This window comes from Stenella coeruleoalba (genome assembly GCF_951394435.1).
Source record: "Stenella coeruleoalba genome assembly, chromosome: 9".
NCBI lineage: Eukaryota > Metazoa > Chordata > Mammalia > Artiodactyla > Delphinidae > Stenella > Stenella coeruleoalba.
In genome coordinates this window covers 71,915,788-71,940,045 of record NC_137155.1, presented here as the reverse complement: position 1 = coordinate 71,940,045, position 24,258 = coordinate 71,915,788, and the positions used below count along the sequence as shown (strand labels likewise).

The 24,258-nt window shown below is 36.5% G+C and overlaps 1 protein-coding gene across 7 annotated transcripts in view; it reads left to right on the top strand.

Moving 5' to 3' along the window:
• The window catches only part of TFEC (transcription factor EC), a 667,358-nt gene that overhangs the window by 556,982 nt on the left and 86,118 nt on the right, over window positions 1–24,258 (top strand). The window contains exon 1 of one of the 7 annotated variants that reach the window (XM_079931388.1): window positions 12,937–13,380. The exons of the other annotated variants lie outside the window; for them this stretch is intronic. The gene's annotated coding sequence lies outside the window, so the exon portion shown is untranslated. Of the gene's footprint in view, window positions 1–12,936; window positions 13,381–24,258 lie in introns of those variants that run through there. 7 annotated transcript variants of the gene reach the window in all.

The following is a 24,258-nucleotide window of genomic DNA, read 5'->3' as shown; positions in this document are numbered from 1 at the left end:
CTTGGCTCCCTTTGCTGAACAAGGCTCCTTCTGTTTTATGTATTCTTTCTTTAGGTAAGATAATAACCTCAATCAGGTTGCATTCAATTTTTTTTAGCTGACCGGGAAGCCCTTTTCTCTAAGATGACATTGTAACTTCAGTGTGGTCTGTTATGTCTCAGTTCTCCTGCAGATGACAATCTTATATTCCTAGTGGAACATCATCCACATCAAAACCATATATAAGTGTGCACATATGTATAGACACTTTTGTATTAGCCACTATCATACAGTAGGTGAAGAAGACTGGCAATTTCAAATGGTGAGATAATCTTTGGTTTCAGTTTATAATTCATGCTCTAGTAAGTGAATGTGTTATAATAAAAGTCTGTACTGGATATAAAACTTTTTGTTGGTTTCCAGTTTAATCAAAGTTGTACATATTCAAATAGTTCAACAAGGCTTTTATGAAAATCAGTAGTCTACCACACTCACCCTCTTCCTCCATTTTCCCTGTGCCAGAAGCAACTCCATTCATGACTTTAGTTGATTTGTTTGGTACTAGTCTCTAAATAATGTGATAAAAATTATACATTTTGGTTTCTCAGTTTTATGCATTATCAATCGCCTTCCCATTCCTAAGACTTAACTCTTCTCTACCCACCCCATAATGCATATACATATTGCATAATATAAAATCTTCCCAGTCCCCCCACCCCCAATTTCCCTATATGATTATGTTGTTATTTAGGTTAGATAAATATTATGTTTAGATTATTATGACCATGTAAGCACTATCCAGAACTGAACAATATGGTAAATCATGATTAATTTCCTTTACTGTTCAATGTTCTGTTTTTCCTAGAGATATTACTTTCATTCCTCATTCAAATGATTTTTTTAATGTATTTGTAACTTATTTAGTACCAAAGACTCCCCAACATTGTCTGTGTCTTCCTTCAAGATGTTCAAGTACATCAGTATACTATCAATTTCATCTTTTTTTGGAGTAGCCTGATATTCTCCAGTACAGACTAGTTGTACTTTATACCTGGTGCATAACAGTCATATGGAACTTCCTGCACCATCACCCTGCATGCGCCCATTGTCTCCACCATGTTGGGTCTGCTATGTCCTACGCCATGTCTTCCTTATAGGTTTAATCCCTTATCTTGTATATAAAATAACATATCCATTTTTTCATGTCTGCAAGTATCTTTTGCTTGGAAATAATTTTCTTTCAGAATTTTCTTGAACCAATTCTCAGTGATGGTTTATTGAGAAGAGGCCATTTGATACTTAATCTTGCTGTATTGCTGAGACTTTTTATCAAGAATGAATCTTCTAGTTTGTCAAATGCTTTTTTTAATGTCTTCTGAGATGATCGTATCATTTTTCTTTTTAATTATGTTAATAAGGCAAATTACATAGATTAAGATTTGAATGGTAAACCAACCTTGTGTTTGTAGGATGAACTCCACTGAGTAATGATTATTTCTTTCATTTGATATATTGTTGGATTATATTTGCAAAAGCTTTGTTTAAAATTCCTGCATTTGTGTTCATGAAGGATATTGATATGTAGTTTTCTTGTTTTGTAACATCTGGTTTTGATTCAAGGTAATACTGACCTCATAGAATAAGTGAGAAAGGATTCCCACCTTTTCAGTTGTCTAGAAAACTTTGTGTAGAATTGAAATTATTTATCCATAAAAGTTTGGTAGAATTCATCAGTGAAGCTATCTGATTTTGGAGTTTTCTTTTTGGTAAGAATGTTAACTTCATATTCTTTTTTTTTTAGATAGACGTAGGCTATTCAGGTTATCCATTTCTTCTTGAAGTCATGTTTGTGCCTTTTAACAAATTTGTCCATTTAAGTTTTTAAAAAGTTTTGAGGGTTTTTTGGAATAGAGTTATTTGTAATATACATTGATCATCTTTTCAAGTAGCTGTAGTATCTGTAGTGATATCATCTCTTTCATTCCTTATTGAGTGATTTGTATTTTCTCTTTTTTACTCTCTTTTTGGATCAGTATGGCTAGAGTTTTATCAATTTTATTGATTTTCTCAAAGAACAGCTTTTGGTTTCATTTATTTCTTTATTTTATCAATTTTCATCCTGATCTTTATTATTTCCTTTCTTTTTTAACTTAATTTGTAATTTGTTTCCTTTTTCTAGTTTCTTAAGGTAGAAGCTGAGGGTTGATATGAGACCTTTCGTCTTTTTAAATATAGTCATTTAGTGCTAAAGATGTATCCTCAAGTACTGCTTCATTAGTACTTCACCCATTTATTTAGCTCACATCGTTTTGTTTTTACTTTTATTCAGTTCAAAATACTTCCTAACTTCCCTTTTGATTTCTTTTCTGATCATGAGTTATTTAGAAGCATATTACTTTGTTCCGGATATTTGGAGATTTTCCATAAATCTTTCTGTTTTGATTTCCAATTTAATTACACTATGCAGAGAACCATACTTTGTATGACATGATTTCTGTTTATTTATTCACATTTATTTATTGCCTATAATATGTTATCTAAGTAAATTTTCCATGTGAATGTAAAAATAATGTGTATTTGTTGTTGCTGGGTGGAATGTTCTGTAAATATCAATTAGGACAAGTTGGTTGATAATCCAACAGCTTGCTCACATATTCTATATTCTGATTTACTGTCTTCTATCTGTTATTAAAAGAAGATTATTAAAATTTCTAACTAAAATTGTAAAATTTTTTATTTCTCATTGTAGTTCCATCAGTTTTTGCTTCATATACTTTGAAGCTTTGTTATTAGGTGTATAATTGTTTAAAATCATTAGATTGGTTTAAATGAATTGACAGTTTCATTATTATAAAATTACCTTCTTTATCCCTGCTAATATTCATTGCTGAATAACCTAGTTTAACTGATATTAATACAGTCACTCCAACTTTCTTTTGATTAGTGTTAGTAAGGGTATAGCTTTTTCCACCCTTTCACTTTAAAACTATTTCTTACTGTATATTTAAAGGGAATTTCTTGTAGGAAGCATATGGTTGGGTCTTGCTTTTAGAAACAAATGCAATCCTACAATCTTTGCCTTTTAATTAGGGTAATAAGACATTCAATGTGATTAGTAACTTGAGTGGTTTAAAACTATTATTTGTTTTCTGTTTTTTCCATCTATTCCTTGTTCTCCTTTCCTCTTTTTCTGCCTTGTTTTGGATTAGTCAGATTAAACAAATACTGCTTATGATTGCACTTTATCTCTTTTGTTGGCTTATTCTCTATAACTCTTTATTTATTTCAACGACTACTTTAGGGTTTATAGCTATGTCTTTGACTTCATACAGTTTTCCCTCAAGTGATATAACTTTATGTATAGTGAAGAACCTCACAATAGTATACTTCCATTTCTTTTCTCCCAGCTTTTGTGTTATTTTTTGTTAATTTTATTTTTATGTTATAAACATCACACTGCATTATTATTTTGTTTAAATAGTCAATTATATTTTAGAGAGATTTAAATAATAAGAAAAAATCATAAATATGTACCCATAAATTACTATTTCTAGTCCTCTTCTTTCTTTAACATTTCTGATAGTATGGGTCTGCTGGTGTTGAATGCTTTCAGATTTTGTATGTCTGGAAAAGTATTTCACCTTCATTTTCAAAAGATGTTTTTGTTGAGTTTAGAAATCTAGGTTTACCATTATTATCTTTCAGCACCTTAATGACGCTGTTTCACTATCTTCAGTGACAGAAATCTGCTGTCATCCTTATCTTTGTTCCTCTCTACCTAACATGTTTTCTCTGGCTACTTTTAAGATTTTGTCTTTATCACTGGCTTTGAACAATTTAGTAATGGTATGCCATGATGTTTAGGGCTTGGAGTTATTTAACTGAGCTTCTTGGGTTTATATGGGTTTATAGTTTTTACCATATTTGGAGAGTTTTGGGCTACCATTTCATCCTTTTTTTTTTTTTTTTTCTGTTCTCTTTCTCTTTCCTAACTCTGGGAACTACAATTACACATATTTTAGGCTACAAGAAGTTGTCCCATAGCTAGCTGGCACTCTGTTCATTTTTGTTCTTATTATTCTTATTTTACTCTGTGTTTCATTTTGGATAGTTTATTTTGTTATGACTTTAAGTGTACTAATTTTTTTTTTTTTTTTTTTTTTTGCAGCAGTATCTAATCTGCTGTTATTCCCATCTGGAACATTTTGCATCTCACACATTGTAGTTTTTATCTCTAGAAGTTCAACCAAGTCCTTTTTATATCTTATATGTCTTTACATAATTTTTCAAACATATCATATGCAATACAGTTGTAATGTTTTAATGTCATTTTCTTCTAATTCTTAACATCTGTGTTGGTTTTTATTGGTTTACTGATTGATTGATTTTTATCCCCATTATGGGCTGGGTTTCCTTGTTTCTTTGCATGTTTGATAGTTTTTTATTGGATGTCAGACATCATGAATTTTATCTTATTGGATGCTGGATATTTTTGTATTCTTATAAATGTTTTTAAACTTTGTTTTGGGACACAATTTAGTTACTTGGAAAGAGTTTGAATTTTGCTGGTTATGTTTTTAAGATTTCTTTTAAATGGGAGCAGAGCAGTGCTAGATCTAGGGCTATAATTATCCTCATAATTGAGGCAAGATCCTTCTGTATTCTCTTCCTGCATACCTGTGAGTCATATGATTTTCACTATGGTTCTCAGCATTTACCTCTAATCATTTCAAGTGGTTCTTTTTCTGGTTTGGAGTATTTTCATACAAGAATGCACTTATCAGTACTTAGCTGAATGCTTTGAGAGAACCGCCTACAGATATCTGGAGTTCTCTCTCTGTGCAGCTCTTTCTTCTCCAGTATATTTGGAACTCTAGCCACCTTGGTTTCCTCATATTTTCAGATCTTCCCCACTCAGAGTCTGCCAGCTTCTGCCTGGGTTGACTTACTGTGTACCACAGCCTCAAACTCTCTCATGGCAGTAAGCTAGGGAAATCATTGAGCTCACTTTTTCTCCTGAATGTTTCCTGACTCTCAGGGATCATTTTCTTTTATTGACTGATGCCCAGTCTCTTGAAAGCTAGCGTTTCAAATATTTTGTCTGTTTGTTGGTTGTTTTCGTTAGGAATGTAGATTTGGCCCCAGTTACTCTGTGTTGGTCAGGTGTAGTAACATCAAGTTTATGCTTTCTTAATATTTTTATTAAGGTTTTAGTGAGATTTCAACAATGTGCTGTCAATAATTATAAATTGATCTGTAATAGCTGCTAATTATAATATCAATAAAACCAGAAAAAATATGGTACAGTATGCATCAAATAGGAGCATCTGAACATGTAGGTTATCGGAGTACAAAGATCACAGAACCAATAATAAGAGTATCTGGTCCTTGAATGAAACTTGCCATTGATCAGTGTGTCACCCTTTAAGTTTTCTGTTTATTCTTGATTGTCTTATTTGCAAAAAAGATATTATTACAGCTATAGTATCTTCTTCAAAGACTTGTGAAATCATGTTGCATGTAAAATTTCTTTGAAAAATCAACATTTTATGTACATGTAAGACCTCTTTAAATATTTTCGATATTAATTTTATAAAATATTTATTACAAATATTTTTGTAGTATATAATCCATGTATGTTTCATATGTTACTTATATATTTTTCAGGAAAAGCCCATAGTATGAAAACATTAAAAGATCCTAGTAGATTGTAAAATCACTATGTAAAAAAACTTAAAGATAAGATAATGTGAAATAGTACTGGAAAAAGCAAAAAAAAAAAAAAAAAAAAAAAAAACCCCACAAAAAACACATTTAAATGACAGAGATTACTATAGCATTGATTGCAAACTGTGGGGTCTATTGCTTTTAAAAGCATAACATCAAGCACAATGCTAAATTGTTTTAAATATAACTATGGAATTACTGAGAGTAATCTTTTCCCATTTATGTCAAAGATAAAAGATAATTCGTGATGATGCATAGCTATTTTCCTGTCATCATAATCGAACTTATTCTCTAAACTGTGTTAACAACAGGAATGATCAGGGAGCCTACCCACTGATATCTTACTACACATATAACTAGTGATACAAATTTTACACCACAGTTTATGCTTTCAAAATGCTTTCACTTTCATAAAATTCCATGTGCATTTATATAGTCATATGAATATCATATTTAAGATCATGAAATGCATTTACTCTAGTTTAGCAAACTAGGAGTATAATTTTTGACTTGATAAAATTTATTCAATACTTTATTTGCTTAAATTAATACTAGCAATAAAGATATGTTATCAAGTTTAGGAACTAAATCTGTGAGTTGGAAAAATCTGAATTCAGATGCTGGCTCCATTAGTAAGGTTGCCAGATAAAATATAGCGTGCCCAGGTCTACATTTATTTTTACATCTTTATTGGAGTATAATTGCTCTACAATGGTGTGCTATTTTCCGCTTTATAACAAAGTGAATCAGTTATACATGTACATATGTTCCCATCTCTCTTCCCTCTTGTGTCTCCCTCCCTCCCACCCTCCGTATCCCACCCCTCTAGGTGGTCACAAAGCACCGAGCTGATCTCCCTGTGCTATGCGTCTGCTTCCCACTAGCTATCTACCTTATGTTTGGTAGTGTATATATGTCCATGCCACTCTCTTGCTTTGTCACAGCTTACTCTTCCCCCTCCCCATATCCTCAAGCCCATTCTCTAGTAGGTCTGTGTCTTTATTCCTGTCTTAAACCTAGGTTCTTCATGACATTTTTTTCCCTTAAATTCCATATATATGTGTTAGCATATGGTATTTGTCTTTCTCTTTCTGACTTAGTTCACTCTGTATGACAGACTCTAGGTCCATCCCCCTCATTACAAATAGCTCAATTTCATTTCTTTTTATGGCTAATATTCCATTGTATATATGTGCCACATCTTCTTTATCCATTCATCCGATGATGGACACTTAGGTTGTTTCCATCTCCTGGCTATTGTAAATAGAGCAGCAATGAACATTTTGGTACATGACTCTTTTTGAATTATGGTTTTCTCAGGGTATATGCCCAGTAGTGGGATTGCTGGATCACATGGTAGTTCTATTTGTAGTTTTTTAAGGAACCTCCATACTGTTCTACATAGTGGCTGTACCAATTCACATTCCCACCAGCAGTGCAAGAGTGTTCCCTTTTCTCCACACCCTCTCCAGCATTTATTGTTTCTAGATTTTTTGATGATGGCCATTCTGACTGGTGTGAGATGATATCTCTTTGTAGTTTTGATTTGCATTTCTCTAATGATTAATGATGTTGAGCATTCTTTCATGTGTTTGTTGGCAGTCTGTATATCTTTGAAGAAATGTCTATTTAGGTCTTCTGCCCATTTTTGGATTGGGTTGTTTGTTTTTTTGTTATTGAGCTGCATGAGCTGCTTGTAAATTTTGGAGATTAATCGTTTGTCAGTTGCTTCATTTGCAAATATTTTCTCCCATTCTGAGGGTTGCCTTGTGGTCTTGCTTATGGTTTCCTTTGCTGTGCTTTGAAGTTTCATTAGGTCCCATTTGTTTATTTTTGTTTTTATTTCCATTTCTCTGGAAGCTTGGTCAAAAAGGATCTTGCTGTGATTTATGTCATAGAGTGTTCTGCCTATGTTTTGCTCTAAGAGTTTGATAGTTTCTGGCCTTACACTTAGGTCTTTAATCTATTTTGAGCTTATTTTTGTGTATGGTGTTAGGGAGTGATCTAATCTCATACTTTTACATGTACATGTCCAGTTTTCCCAGCACCACTTATGAAGAGGCTGTCCTTTCTCCATTGTACATTCCTGTCTCCTTTATCAAAAATAAGGTGACCATATGTGTGTGGGTTTATCTCTGGGCTTTCTATCCTGTTCCATTGATCTATCTTTCTGTTTTTGTGCCAGTACCATACTGTCTTGGTTACTGTAGCTTTGTAGTATAGTCTGAAGTCAGGGAGCCTGATTCCTCCAGCTCTGTTTTTCGTTCTCAAGATTGCTTTGACTATTTGGCGTCTTTTGTGTTTCCATACAAATTGTGAATTTTTTTGTTCTAGTTCTGTGAAAAATGCCAGTGATATGATAAGGATTGCATTGAATCTGTAGGTTGCTTTGGGTAGTAGAGTCATTTCACAATGTTGATTCTTCCAATCCAAGAAATGGTATATCTCTCCATCTATTTGTATCATCTTTAATTTCTTTCATCAGTGTCTTATAATTTTCTGCATACAGGTCTTTTGTCTCCTTAGGTAGGTTTCTTCCTAGATATATTATTCTTTTTGTTGCAATGGTAAATGGGAGTGTTTTCTTTATTTCACTTTCAGATTTTTCATCATTAGTGTACAGGAATGCCAGAGATTTCTGTGCATTCATTTTGAATCCTGCTATTTTATCAAATTCATTGATTAGCTCTAGTAGTTTTCTGGTAGCATCTTTAGGATTCTCTATGTATAGTATCATGTCATCTGCAAACAGTGACAGCTTTACTTCTTCTTTTCTGATTTGGATTCCTTTTATTTCCTTTTCTTCTCTGATTGCTGTGGCTAAAACTTCCAAAACTATGTTGAATAAGAGTGGTGAGAGTGGGCAACCTTGTCTTGTTCCTGATCTTAGTGGAAATGCTTTCAGTTTTTCACCATTGAGGACGATGTTGGCTGTGGGTTTGTCATACATGGCCTTTATTATGTTGAGGAAAGTTCCCTCTATGCATACTCTCTGCAGGGTTTTTATCATAAACGGGTGTTGAATTTTGTCAAAAGCTTTCTCTACTATTTTGTCAAAAGCTTTCTCTATCTATTGAGATGATCATATGGTTTTTCTTCTTCAATTTGTTAATATGGTGTATCACGTTGATTGATTTGCGTATATTGAAGAATCCTTGCATTCCTGGAATAAACCCCACTTGGTCATGGTGTATGATCCTTTTAATGTGCTGTTGGATTCTGTTTGCTAGTATTTTGTTGAGGATTTTTGCATCTATGTTCATCAGTGATATTGGCCTGTAGTTTCCTTTCTTTGTGACATCTTTGTCTGGTTTTTGTATCAGGGTGATGGTGGCCTCGTAGATTGAGTTTGGGAGTGTTCCTCCCTCTGCTATATTTTGGAAGAGTTTGAAAAGGATAGGTGTTAGGTCTTCTCTAAATGTTTGATAGAATTCGCCTGTGAAGCCATCTCATCCTGGGCTTTTGTTTGTTGGAAGATTTTTAATCACAGTTTCAATTTCAGTGCTTGTGATTCTTCTGTTCATATTTTCTATTTCTTCCTGATTCAGTCTTGGCAGATTGTGCGTTTCTAAGAATTTGTCCATTTCTTCCAGGTTGTCCATTTTATTGGCAAAGAGTTGATTGTAGTAATCTCTCATGATCTTTTGTATTTCTGCAGTGTCAGTTGTTACTTCTCCTTTTTCATTTCTAATTCTATTGATTTGAGTGTTCTCCCTTTTTTTCTTGATGAGTCTGGCTAATGGTTTATCAATTTTGTTTATCTTCTCCAAGAACCAGCTTTTAGTTTTATTGACCTTTGCTATCGTTTCCTTCATTTCTTTTTCATTTATTTCTGATCTGATCTTTATGATTTCTTTCCTTCTGCTAACTTTGGGGTTTTTTAATTCTTCTTTCTCTAATTGCTTTAGGTGCAAGGTTAGGTTGTTTATTCGAGATGTTTCCTGTTTCTTAAGGTAGGATTGTATTGCTATAAACTTCCCTCTTAGAACTGCTTTTGCTGCATCCCATAGATTTTGGGTAGTCGTGTCTCCATTGTCATTTGTTTCTAGATATTTTTTGATTTCGTCTTTGATTTCTTCAGTGATCACTTCGTTATTAAGTAGTGTACTGTTTAGCCTCCATGTGTTTGTATTTTTTAAAGACGTTTTCCTGTAATTGATATCTAGTCTCATAGCATTGTGGTCAGAAAAGATACTTGATACAATTTCAATTTTCTTAAATTTACCAAGGCTTAATTTGTGACCGAAAATATGATCTATCCTGGTGAATGTTCCATGAGCACTTGAGAAAAATGTGTATTCTGTTGATTTTGGATGGAATGTCCGATAAATATCAATTAAGTCCATATTGTTTATGTATCATTTAAAGCTTGTGTTTCCTTATTTATTTTCAGTTTGGATGATCTGTCCATTGGTGAAAGTGGGGTGTTAAAGTCCCCTACTATGAATGTGTTACTGTCGATTTCCCCTTTTATGGCTGTTAGTATTTGCCTTATGTATTGAGGTGCTCCTATGTTGGGTGCATAAATATTTACAATTGTTATATCTTCTTCTTGGATCGATCCCTTGATCATTATGTAATGTCCTTCTTTGTCTCTTCTAATAGTCCTTATTTTAAAGTCTATTTTGTCTGATATTAGAATTGCTACTCCAGCTTTCTTTTGGTTTCCATTTGTATGGAATATCATTTTCCATCCCCTCACTTTCAGTCTGTATGTGTCCCTCGGTCTGAAGTGGGTCTCTTGTAGACAGCATATATATGGGTCTTGTTTTCATATCCATTCAGCCAAGTCTGTGTCTTTTGGTAGGAGCATTTAATCCATTTACTTTAAGGTAATTATCAATATGTATGTTCCTATTCCCATTTTCTTAATTGTTTTGGGTTTGTTATTGTAGGTCTTTTCCTCCTCTTGTGTTTCTTGCCTAGAGAAGTTCCTTTAGCATTTGTTGTAAAGCCGGTTTCATGGTGCTGAACTCTTTGAGCTTTTGCTTGTCTGTAAAGGTTTTAATTTCTCCATCAAATCTGAATGAGATCCTTGCTGGGTAGAGTAATCTTGGTTGTAGGTGTTTCTCCTTCATCACTTTCAATATGTCCTGCCACTCCCTTCTGGCTTGCAGAGTTTCTGCTGAAAAATCAGCTGTTAACCTTATGGGGATTCCCTTGTGTGTTATTTGTTGTTATTCCCTTGCTGCTTTTAATGTTTTCTTTCATTTAATTTTTGACAGTTTGATTAATATGTGTCTTGGCATGTTTCTCTTTGGATTTATCCTGTGTGGGACTCTCTGTGCTTCCTGGACTTGATTAACTATTTCCTTTCCCATATTAGGGAAGTTTTCAACTATAATCTCTTCAAATATTTTCTCAGTCCCTTTCTTTTGCTCTTCTTTTTCTGGAACCCCTATAATTCGAATGTTGGTGCGTTTAATGTTGTCTCAGAGGTCTCTGAGGCTGTCGTCAGTTCTTTTCATTCTTTTTTCTTTATTCTGCTCTGCAGTAGTTATTTCCACTATTTTATCTTCCAGGTCACTTATCCGTTCTTCTGCCTCAGTTATTCTGCTATTGATCCCATCTAGAGTATTTTTTTTTTTTTTTGTGGTATGTGGGCCTCTCCCTGCTGTGGCCTCTCCCGTTGTGGAGCACAGGCTCCGGACGCACAGGGTCAGTGGCCATGGCTCATGGGCCCAGCCTCTACACGGCATGTGGGATCTTCCTGGACCGGGGCATGAACCCGTGTCCCCTGCATCGGCAGGCAGACTCTCAACCACTGTGCCATCAGGGAAGCCGCCATCTAGAGTATTTTTTATTTCACTTATTGTGTTGTTCATCGTTACTTGTTTCATCTTTAGTTCTTCTAGGTCCTTGATAAATGTTTCTTGCATTTTACCTATTCTATTTCCAAGATTTTGGATCATCTTTCCTATCAGTATTCTGAATTCTTTTTCAGGTAGACTGCCTATTTCCTCTTCATTTGTTAGGTCTGGTGGGTTTTTATCTTGCTCCTTCATCTGCTGTGTGTTTTTCTGTCTTCTCATTTTGCTTATCTTACTGTGTTTGGGTCTCCTTTTTGCAGGCTGCAGGTTCATAGTTCCTGTTGTTTTTGGTGTCTGTCCCCAGTGGCTAAGGTTGTTTCAGTAGGCTTCCTGGTGGAGGGGACTTGTGCCTGTGTTCTGGTGGATGAGCTCCATCTTGTCTTTCTGGTGGGCAGGTCCACGTCTGGTGGTGTGTTTTGGGGTATCTGTGGACTTATGATGATTTTAGGCAGCCTCTCTGCTATGGGTGGAGTTGTGTTCCTGTCTTGCTAGTTGTTTGGCATAGGGTGTCCAGCACTGTAGCTTGCTGATCATTGAGTGAAGCTGGGTGCTGGTGTTGAGATGGAGATCTCTGGGAGATTTTTGCCATTTGATATTATGTGGAGCTGGGAGGTGTCTTGTGGACCAGTGTCCTGAAGTTGGCTCTCCCACCTCAGAGGCACAGCACTGACTCCTGGCTGGAGCACCAAGAGCCTTTCATCCACACTGCTCAGAATAAAAGGGAGAAAAAGTGAAAGAAAGAAAGAAAGAAAAGAAAGAAAGAAAGAAAGAAAGAAAGAAAGAAAGAAAGAAAGAAAGAAAGAAAGAAAAGGAAGGAGGGAAGGAAGGAAGAAAGAAAGAGGATAAAATAAAATAAAGTAATATAAAATAAAGTTACTAAAATAAAAACTAATTATTAAGAAAAAAAGTTTTTTTAAAGAAAACAGCAACAAAAAAACGGACGGATAGAACCCTAGGACAAATGGTGACAGCAAAGCTATACAGAAAAAATCTCACACAGAAGCATACACATACACACTCACAAAAAGAGGAAAAGGGGAAAAAATCATAAATGTTGCTCTCAAAGTCCACCTCCTCAATTTGGGATGATTCGTTGTCTATTCATGTATTCCACAGAGGTAGGGTACATCAAGTTGATTGTGGAGCTTTAATCCGCTGCTTCTGAGGCTGCTGGCAGAGATTTCCCTTTCTCTTCTTTGTTATCACAGCTCCCAGGGGCTCTGCTTTGGATTTGGCCCCGCCTGTGCGTGTAGGTCGCCGGAGGGCGTCTGTTCTTTGCTCAGACAGGACGGGGTTAAAGGAGCCACTGATTCGGGGGCTCTGGCGCACTCAGGCTGAGGGGAGGGAGGGGCACGTAGTGCGGGGCGGGCCTGCGGCGGCAGAGGCTGGCGTGACGTTGCACCAAGCTGAGGCGCGCCGTGCGTTCTCCCGGGGGAGTTGTCCCTGGATCACGGGATCCTGGCAGTGGCGGGCTGCACAGGCTCCCCGGAAGGGGGGTGTGGATAGTGACCTGTGCTCGCACACAGGCTTCTTGGTGGCGGCAGCAGCAGCCTTAGCATCTCATGTCTGTCTCTGGGGTCCGCGCTGTTAGCAGCGGCTCGCGCCTGTCTCTGGAGCTCCTTTAAGCAGCGTTCTTAATCCCCTCTCCTCGCGCACCAGGAAATAAAGAGGCAGGAAAAAGTCTCTTGCCTCTTCGGCAGGTCCAGACTTTTCCCTGGACTTCCTCCCGGCTAGCCGTGGCGCACTAACCCCCTGCAGGCTGTGTTCACGCCACCAGTCCTCTCCCGGAGCTCCAACCGAAGCCCGAGACTCAACTCCAGGCCCCGCCCGCCCCGGCCGGTGAGCAGACAAGCCTCTTGGGCTGGTAAGTGGCACGGTCGGCCCTGATCCTCTGTGCGGGAATCTCTCCTTTTGCCCTCCGCACCCCTGTTGCTGTGCTCTCCTCCACGGCCCCGAAGCTTCCCGCTCCGCCACCCGCAGTCTCCGCCTGCGAAGGTGCTTCCCAGTGTGTGGAAATCTTTCCTCCTTCACAGCTCCCTCCCACTGGTGCAGGTCCCGTCCCTATCCTTTTGTCTCTGTTTATTCTTTTTTCTTTTGCCCTACCCACGTACGTGGGGGGGGGGGGTGTTTCTTGCCTTTTGGGAGGTCTGAGGTCTTCTGCCAGCGTTCAGTAGGTGTTCTGTAGGAGTTGTTCCACGTGTAGATGTATTTCTGGTGTGTCTGTGGGGGGGAAGGTGATCTCCGCTTCTTACTCTTCTTCCATCTTCCCGATTCCCTCACCCAGGTCTACATTTGAGTTTCAGGTGAACAACACATTATTCTTTGGTATATATATGTCCCATACAATATTTGGACATACTCAAAGAAAATTTATTTTTCTTATCTGAAATTAAAATATATCTGTGCATCTTATATTTTTATTTACTAAATCTGGCAACTCTATCCATCAGTCACCATTTTAATGACAATCTCCTTATTCCCTCAACATTTTAGCCCCTGGATCTATGTCATTTTCCCTTCAAATTGTTCTGTCTTGGTGATATTAATTTTTCTGCAGATAATGTCTCCAGTACTTTGGTCTCTTACGTCCTTAACCTCTTTTCCTCCAGTGATCTTTCTCTATTATGTTAACCACCCTTCTACATTAATTATTATATTCTAGACCTCACCATTCCAAATATATGCACTTCCCTCATAATATTTAATTCCAAGAATTCCACTCTCCAGCTAACACTTCTGATTTTTTTATTGTACATCATTGAAAACCCACAGCTGTAGTATTTGTTCTTTTTTACTCCACTGGAACCTACAGTCCACTGATCCTTCTACCATTTCATTCTTCATGTTCTTAATTCGCTCCTTATTTGATAGATTCCACAGTTGTTCATGGCAGTATGGAATTATTATTATATGGATCCAGACTACCTGGAATTAAAGGACTTAAATCCTGCCTTCACCATTCACTATCTATAACTTTCAACAATTTACTTAGTCATTCTGCCTCAGTTTACTCATCTATAAAATGGCAATACTAATAGTTAAACATGCCACATAAGGCTATGGTGAAGAATAAATAATTTATGTAATGTGTTTTGAACAGTTCCCTCCTGGTACAAAGTTTGCACTATAAATTTAGCTTTTGTTATCATTATCATCATTAACATTATTACCATTGGCAACATCAAAATGCCCTAATTTACACTCTTAAATCCTTTGTCCATCTCTCCCTTCACTTTTCTTGTCTGGCAAAACCTAAATCCTATTCAAATCCAACTGTACTCTGTACATGAACATAGAAAGTAGAGGGAAAAATTGCAAAGCAAACAGGCTGTCTGGTTTCACTTTAAATTAATAATTGTGAACTTCAGATTGTCCCTTACTGCTCCCCAGAAATCCAATTACATGTCCAAGATTCATTCTGTCTCTGTTTCACATGTCTCCTTTCTCACCAACCTTAAATGCTTCTCCTCATTCTTACATTGTACTTCACTGAGGAAGTGTGAACTGTCAGAAAAGAACTTCCAAAAACTCACAGCCATGTTTCCCAGCCTCTTGGAGTCTGTCCACCCTTTGGCTTCCCTCCTTTCACTCTGAATGGACTCTCCGTGACCCTACCTTGACCAGTCCCCCCATTTGTGCACTGCATCTCCTCCCCTCCTGGATGTTTGCATTTGGATGGATGTCTGATAGACACCTCAGAGTTAACACATCCAAAACCACACTGCTGAATTTTCCAGCAGATTATCTCATCTCAGGAAATGGCAGCTCCAGCCTCACAGTTCCTCAGGACAAAGCACTTGGCTTCTCTCTTCCTCTCACACCCCACATCCTTTGTGTGAGGCTCTGAAGAGCACCTGATGTACCCAAAAGTTATTTTATCCAATCTTTAGTTTTATAATTTGGAAAAGTAGATGAAACAAATAGTATCATCTATCAAAATTTGGGGAGAGAATTCAACCAATAATGCCTGGAAAGTGTTGGCCGCTGTGTCTGGTGTATAGTAAATATTCAATAAATGTTTGTAGCTATTTTTACTATTATTCATACTACTCCTTTTTCTGTTTCTCCTCCTCCAGACTATGCTAATGTAGGTAAATATACAAACACATGCAGCTGAATATAAAATGCTATGGGCTTAAACATCATTAGACGTGTATTAATACAAAATATACTATTTGCCCCAGTTTTGTAGAAAAGTTATTCCTTTTGGACTGCTTATATGAATTTAGTTTGAGATACCCAAAGAATCTCATCATTTAGTAATGATGTTGTATAATGTAAAAATTCAACTGGAGCCAGACTTCCTGAGCTTGTATTTTGCCTCTAGTATGACTTTGGTCACTTACTTGAACTCTATGCCTCAGTTTTCTCATCTGTAGTATGGGGATTATAATAGTACCTCCTCATAGGATTGTTCCACTGTTTTTCATATTTGTGCAGTTTTAGTGTGGTTACTGAGATATTATAAGTGCTTTATAAGTGTTCACCACTTTTGTTTCTATTTTATTTTTGTTTCTAAGAAGGGGTCTTCTTCATAAGCTTCCAAGGCATGAATTCAAAGGATTGTATTCTAGCTCATTTCTCTTGCAGGTATTATGGTCTATGTATATGAGTATAGTTTTTTACAACTTCAGAAATGTAAAGTACAGTGTGATTTTGCCCCAGATGCTTTGCCGTTTTTTTTGTTTTTTTGCGGTACGCAGGCCTCTCACTGTTGTGGCCTCTCCTGCTGTGGAGCACAGGCTCCGGACGCGCAGGCTCAGCGGCCATGGCTCACGGGCCTAGCCGCTCCGCGGCATGTGGGATTTTCCCGGACCGGGGCACGAACCCGTGTCCCCTGCAGCGGCAGGCGGACTCTCAACCACTGCGCCACCAGGGAAGCCCCGTTTTTTTTTGTTTTTGTTTTTGTTTTTTTGACATACATGTTTCTGAAACAAAAATGGATGACTTTGGCTGCATTTAAATTATAGGGAGTATAATCAATACCAAATATCTGTCAATTTCATGCATTCCACAGAGAGCTATTAAACACTAGTATATATATTGTGCACAAAGTTTTGTAGTGGGGTACAATGGTGATTAAACTGAAAAAGCTTTTGCCCTCTTTGAACTTATGGTATGAAACAAGGAAAAGATATTTTTCACATAAATAAGTATAAGCCTATTTCTTTTCTTTTTGCTAGTTGTGTTGGATTAAGGATCTGGCCAACTTTGTAGCATCATATGGTGCCAATTTTTAGGCAGCACTGCAACAACACGGGTTCTTTGGATCTGGTGTGCTAGTTTGCTCAGGTTTTGCCCACGCAATTCCTTACATAACTGGAAAAATTGAATTTGGTCTCCCTTCCACTGAAGTAGACAGTGCTGCTCAGTGTAAACAAATTTGGAAAAGAGAAACTTCTTCATGGGTGCCGCTTGTCCCAGTCAAGTATTTTAGATCTTACACAGGCAAGTTCCAGGTAGAACTACAGATCATGCCTCAGAGCCTGAGGCTGGGAAGCTGTCAGTTGCCTGGAATCAGCAGGTATAGGCAGTCAAAATACTGAAGAAGAGAATAACATTCAGCATCTGGCTCTTTACCAGGAACCAGTGATTCATTTTATTACCTAACATTTAGACCCTTAAATATGCTTCCCAAGTGGTTGCTCAAAAAAACCTAGAAAACAAACACTAAAGGATTTGAAGGACATTTTGCTGATACAGTAACCAAAGGAAAATAAACTTACGTTCTAATAAGATTTTTTTTTTATTAATTAATTTATTAGTTATATTTGGTTGCATTGGGTCTTCGTTACTGTGCGCGGGCTTTCTCTAGTTGTGGTGAGCGGGGGCTACTCTTTGTTGTTGTTGCGGTGCGTAGGCTTCTCATTGCAGTGACTTGTTGCGGAGTACGGGCTCTAGGCCGTGCGGGCTTCAGTAGTTGCAGCATGTGGGCTCAGTAATTGTGGCTCTCATGCTCTAGAGCGCAGGCTCAGTAGTTGTGGCGCACGGGCTTAGTAGCTCCATGGCATGTGGGATCTTCCCAGACCAGGGCTCGAACCCATGTCCCCTGCATTGGCAGGCAGGTTCTTAACCACTGTGCCACCAGGGAAGCCCCTCTAATAAGATTTTATAACAAAGTAAGTGTAGGTCAGTTTATCTATTCTTGGTAACTATAACACTGTGAAAGGAAAATATATTCTACATAATTTAAATTTTATGTTCAGAGCATGTAATAAATCTCTTATTTTGAATATAAGAGCTACACGATTAGTACTAATTTAAGAGCAAATGCCTATTCTCATTAAATAGATGCTGTACAAATACCTTAAAATATCAGTTAGAAGACAGTAACATTATCCTACTGCATGATATCCCATAAGGCTTGTTCTGACCATGATGGAGAATGTGCATAGAAGGACTTTAGAATGCTTAATGAATCCTACTCCTGTCTTCTTTGGGGCAAGTCACTTCTTTGTTTAATGTTCAGAGGCCCAAGTTTACAACTCCTGAGTAAAATTTAACATCGTTCACATTGGAAAACTTAGATTCTAATTCTGCCATAAATTTAAGTGATATACTTTTAGAGATTGTGGATTACCTTTTTATTTTTGAGAAAATAACTAAGCATTATTTGGCAGCTAAGGGTCCCGAAATTGGATACTAGTGGTTTTGTAGTTCCCATTCACAGGAAGGCCACATTTAGCACCCAGAAGAGTTTTCTTTCATAGTGTCACGATTCTCACCCATATATTCTACTTCATTAATCAAAGAATTCAGTAGTGTTTAGTTCATTTTGAGCCCTGCATAGACTGAATATGCATAAGAGGTTGACCTTGGATTTGTCAGGGTATGAGTGAACCCACTGGTGACCTCTCATGACATTTTTAGGTAAAGCATCTCAAATAGTCATACTCTGTTAAATACTAAAATATGCATTTTCATATGGGTTTCCTTTCCTTTTTGTTCTTAACTATTATTTGCAGGTAAAACTATATACTGTTGTTGATACTTTTTCTTTGAAAAATAAGAAATGGTTTATTTTTAACACATTTTGATAAATGTAAATAGAAATCTCAAATTTAATCATAGCTTGTTCAGCAAGATTTGCTAGGTGAGAGCCCCTTATTTTTACTTAAACCCTTACATATTGATTGATACTATGACAGTTTTAACAATTCATGTTTTAGCCCACCATCTTCTCGTAGGAATTTGATGAAGGATTTTTAAATGACTTTTTCCATTCATAAGCTTATTCCCCTTTGTATAACCTTCACTTATAGTGCATATACTTTTCAAAAACTTTGGTCCTCTGTTTGTAGAGTGTGAGATATCTATTATTAATGAAATATTGGTGGATTTTTTTTTCTGAATTGTCTTGAGAGAATAATGTTCTCTTACTCAGAAGAAAGTCCTTCAGAATGAGGTATTCTAACAAAAAAATCATTATATCCACATATGTTCATAAGATACACTATTAAATTTAGTAGTCCCATCACATGTAAGCTTCAGATATTGTTGCTTTAATGCATTCCCTCACTACTTTGATAAAAGCCTTAAGATGTTGCCACTAGTTCTTTGATGATTTCCTCTGATGTTACAGTACCTTTCTTTTTTTTCTCCAAAAAATCTGTTTTGCATAAACATGAGAAGTCAAGGCAGTTTGAGTTAACCAGTAAAAAGATTCAAGTTTTTGCAACAAAAGTACATATATTTGTAATCACATATTATAGCCCTCTCTCTCAATGTAAGGGAAGTTTATTTTCTATTTCTGGAAAATTTGAGCCTTTAGGTTTAAGAGAAGCCAAATATGTTATTCAGCTTTATAATTTTGAGCTTTATTCAGTTATTTCCATGTTGAATTCATGAGGTTTATTAATGGAATTTAGAAGGAGAAGAGGCATATTGACCTAGATATTGACTTATTCATTTTTCCCCATCATCCCTGCCTGACTCCTGAATGAGTCCTGCATTCTGTTGGATTCAGGCATGGATAGTTTTCTTTTTAATGTTTAGTTCTACCTTCCAAATCTTTTTGCGGCAATTTCATTTAATAAAAAGCCATTCTGGATTACTTATTACATCCATAATTAGGTTTAATATTCCTATAAGGATGAAATATTAACAAATTAATAACAAACTTAAGTTTGTCCATTTTAACTACAAAGTTCTGCTTTCAACTAGACTATAGTTAATAATATGGTGTTACATACTTGAAATTTGCTGAGAGTAGAAAAGTGTTCTCAGCATTTAAAAAAAGAGTTAACTAAGTGAGGTGATGGATATGTTAATTATTTTCATCATGGTGATCATTCCACAATGTATATGTATATCATACTTCTTTTAAAGCCAAGCATGTTCTTCTGTGACTCTATTCTAGAAAAGAATGCCATTCTACCAACTATCAGTGGTACCTGTGGGTTTGCATTCATCTCGTTGTGCTAAAATGTCATTTTTCACTTTGCTACCTATATTCTGTGACTTGATAGTACAGACATCTAAAATCTAACTATTGCATCTGATACTTTTACCTGTATTTCCTTTTCTTTAAAATGAAGCTTACTAGGCACCACTTTCACTATTGTTTTTCCCATGTCACAGTTGTTTTTCTCTAATAACTGATCTGTAGCTTTATATCAGCTTGCCAGCAGAAGGTGAACAGTTGTAGGTCTATATATGGTGTGAGAGATGCATCTTTTGCCCCTTGTTTCAGGAACTGGCTGATTGTGAAGCTTTGCCATATTATTTTTGTGCATGTGTGTGTGTGTGTTTTCCTTGTTTCAGACCTGTCATCCAACACAGGGAGCATAGAACCTCTGAAATCCCTGGGTTTTTCAAAACTCAGCTCTGCCTGCTTTGAGTTGAAACCAGAAAATGAAGTATAGTTTTCTACATGATTAGCAAGATCCATACACATGAGAAAAGAATAACTTCTGAGCACACTATTACTTGTTATAGATTTTCAGATATACCAGCTCTGGTCACTGCCACTTACCAGCTCTCTTTTTCTCTTATTTAACATAGGAAGTTTTCAACGGGTTGAATTTTCCAATATTCTAACTTTATAATTTCTGAAGTATGTTACCTTTTTAAAAACTTTTAAATTACTGCATTTCATATTCAAGTGAAAGCACCTAGCATAGCTCCTGGCACATGACACACATGCCCCAAGTTACTTGAATCTAGAACTGATATCTGAATAGAGTTGTGCTTATATTTTGTAATACTTGGCCGACCTTCTCTAGCAGTTTAGTTGGATATGTATATATATATATATATATATATTCTACTTTTCCCTCATTAGTTGATAGCAAAATGAAAGGAAGCATTACCATATGGGAAATGCAATAAATACAAATGTTATATTGAAAGATAAGGCAATTCACATAGCTTACACCCAGTGTAATTAGTATGCTTACATGCTAGTCTAGATACACCCAGTTATTTATGTTTCAAGAAATATTTCAGTATATTTGACAGATCCTTCTCATTTCAGTGTCACAACAGGAGATAGATACTCAAGTTATGATATTCAAGTTACATTAACTAAGTATCCTGGGAAATTAAGTCTTACCGTTCCCTTGAGGGAAACCTCTACCTAAAAGAATGTGTTTCATTTTAAATTTCCTAAGCCATGGCAGTGTATTTAATTTATCCTAACATTTGAACTCTGACAAAATGAAAGTGAATAATCCAATGTTAATTCTTTAATATCTGGCATAAGAATCACAGTTCCTACAAATGCAAGAACCATTCATGGATTCTGGCGAATCTGGGTTAACCCATATCAGATAAGTCCCAAATGGCAAAGGTGGGGATGGGAATGTGTTTTAGAAAGTGTAGGATGGTTTTCATTGGCCATGATGTTAGTGGCTCTGTGTCGTGAATATGTGGCTGAACGTTTGTGCTTGCCAGGTTTGATGTCGTTAACCCAGGAACTCAAAGCTGACCATCACAACACTGTGCAATTTAAGCATTACAATAGATTCCTAATATGGGGAAAGAAAATAAATAAAAATGGAGTACTTAAAATGCAATTGTAAAACAAAAATAATATTAAAATATCAGGTCTTTCTATTTGTAATTTCTATTTTATGTGCCCTGTAAAAATGGAAATGAAAAGATATTTCCAAATCTAATTTGTGAATTTAGTTTGGCCTCTCTCTTCTGAGCCCAAATGAGGTGAAAAATCTTATTAATAGAAAATATTAATGCTCTTTCTCTCTTTCTCTCTCTGTATGTACATGTCTTCCTCAACTGACGATGGGATTACGTCCCAATAAACCCATTGTAGAAAATATTGTAAGTCGAAAAGGTATTTAATACACCTAACTTACCAGACATCATGGCCTAGCCTAGCCTACCTTAAATGTGCTCAGAACACTTATATTAGCCTACAGTTAGGCAAGATCACCTAACTCAAAGCCTATTTTATAATAAAGTTTGAATATCTCATGTTATTTATTGAATACTGCACTGAAAGTGAATAACAGAATGGTTGTGAGTGTATCTATTGTTTATCCTTGTGATCATGTGGCTGACGGCTCTGCAGCTCACTGATGCTGCCAGCATGGGGAGAGAGCGTCTTACCACATATGGCTAGCCTAGGAAAAGATCCAAATTCAAAATTTGATGCATGATTTCTGCTGAATTCGTATTGCTTTTGCACCATTGTAAAGTCGAAAATCATAAGTTGAACCATTGTAAGTTGGGGACTATCTGTATACATTTTTTTAAAAAATTAGGGAATAAGAACAAATTATGTTGGCTAATTACTAAAACATTATCAATTAAACAAAGACTATTCGTGCCAGTGCCATCATTTTCCTGGCATTTGTTGACACCTTTATTGAAGTCCTATGAGCCCCATTTTCCTTTGTTGTATTCCCACATCATGATGCACCTACTGACCAAAGTAAATTTAAATACCACTAGCATTTCTTGTCACCAAGTGTATGAAGTATCCCCAGCAGAACATTTATACCTTGCTTTATTCTACTCTCTTTGTCTAGGTCACACCTAGACTTTGTAGATTATTGCATATTACTTCCTATCTTACTTGAGGAACAAGACAGTCTTACTCCCCTCTTCCCCCTTCTATTTCTTCTTATTTTACTTTGTCAGAGTGTAGTTTTATCGTAGTTAAAAATGTCAACCAAAAATTATAGATTAAAACAAGAGGTATACTTTTTTTTTTTTTTTGCGGTATGCGGGCCTCTCACTGTTGTGGCCTCTCCCGTTGCGGAGCACGGGCTCTGGACACGCAGGCTCAGCGGCCATGGCTCATGGGCGGGCCCAGCCTCTCTGCGGCATGTGGGATCTTCCCGGACCGGGGCACGAACCCGTGTCCCCTGCATCGGCAGGCGGACTCTCAACCACTGTGTCACCAGGAAAGCCCCCAAGAAGTATACTTTGATGATTCTTTGGTGTGCATGGGCATTTTTTTAAACCTCTAAAGGAATTTTAAAAACCCTCAAAATGGAAATAGGAAACACATTTCTACACTTATCCTTTCTCTATCTCTGATCTTATTACCTTTCCAGATTGTATTCCTTTAAAAATTATTATACTGTTATAATTATTATAGTTTACTCAGGGAAACTTCATGTTTGCTTATAGCAAACTATGAATTTGTGAAGTGTCTCATATTTTTATACTTCTTTGAAAGATGGCAATTCCCTCCTTGCGGATTCCGGAAAGCATTTTGGCATAGGTCTTAAGAACAAAAATAACAATACTGATAAGCACATATATACTCATACAGAGAGCTTTTCTTTTATTTTAGTTTTTATCTCCCCAAATCATGGTAATCAAAATTATCATCGTCATCTCTCTGTCAATCTACTCCCTCCCTTATTCCTGTACCTACTCTCTCTTCCTATTTGTATTTATAATGAGTTTCAGAATAAAGTTCATAACTTATTATTGCATGGACTGAATTTGTTTCTTAGGTGACAATACAGGAGAACTAAACTTTACTAAAGAGCGATTCCCTTGGGAAAAGTTGATAAGTTAAAGGCTATTAGGAGAGTTTTATAGTCATTGATCCTAATAACAAATATCCCAGTTCTCTCAATATATGGAAGGATTATGCAGGTTAATTTCCTTTGAAGTAGACATGGTCATTGACAGCTTTGGCCAATGAATGACAAACAGAAGCTTTAAGAACCTGCATATGGTTCATTGCATCCTGTTTGCCTGCCTCAGTGGTGTTGAAAGCGTATATGGAGATGGAGCCTCCATTATCCTGGGTTCTTGAGTAACTGTGTGGAACACAGCCTCCCTTCCCCCACCCCCCGCAATCCACACTGGACTTATAGAGTATAAAATAACGTTTTGTTTTTAACACTATGTATTTTTTGAAGGTTTTTGTTACCACAGCATATCCTGTCCTCCCCTGTCTAGCAGAGAACAACTGTACAATTTTGGCAGACTGCAAAAGAATTATAATTTTCCCAATCTCTAGGGAGCTGCAGTGTTAATCATGGGAGATGCCTTCTCATTTGGAACTTCCTAATATTACAAAGGAAGAAGCTTTATACTTTTACTTATTTTATGGATAATAAATACATTGTCTCATCTGAGTATAGGTTAGATGGTAGCCTCCATGGAATATTTCTGATTTCTGGAATTTTATATATAATTTTCTCTTCCCAATTTTAAATATATCTTCTGTCTTTACCTTAAGGATTTATTACCTTCCAAATGCAAATGCTTTGGGGAAGGAGAATATTTTAAGTCTTATTAGGCATTTATACCTTGG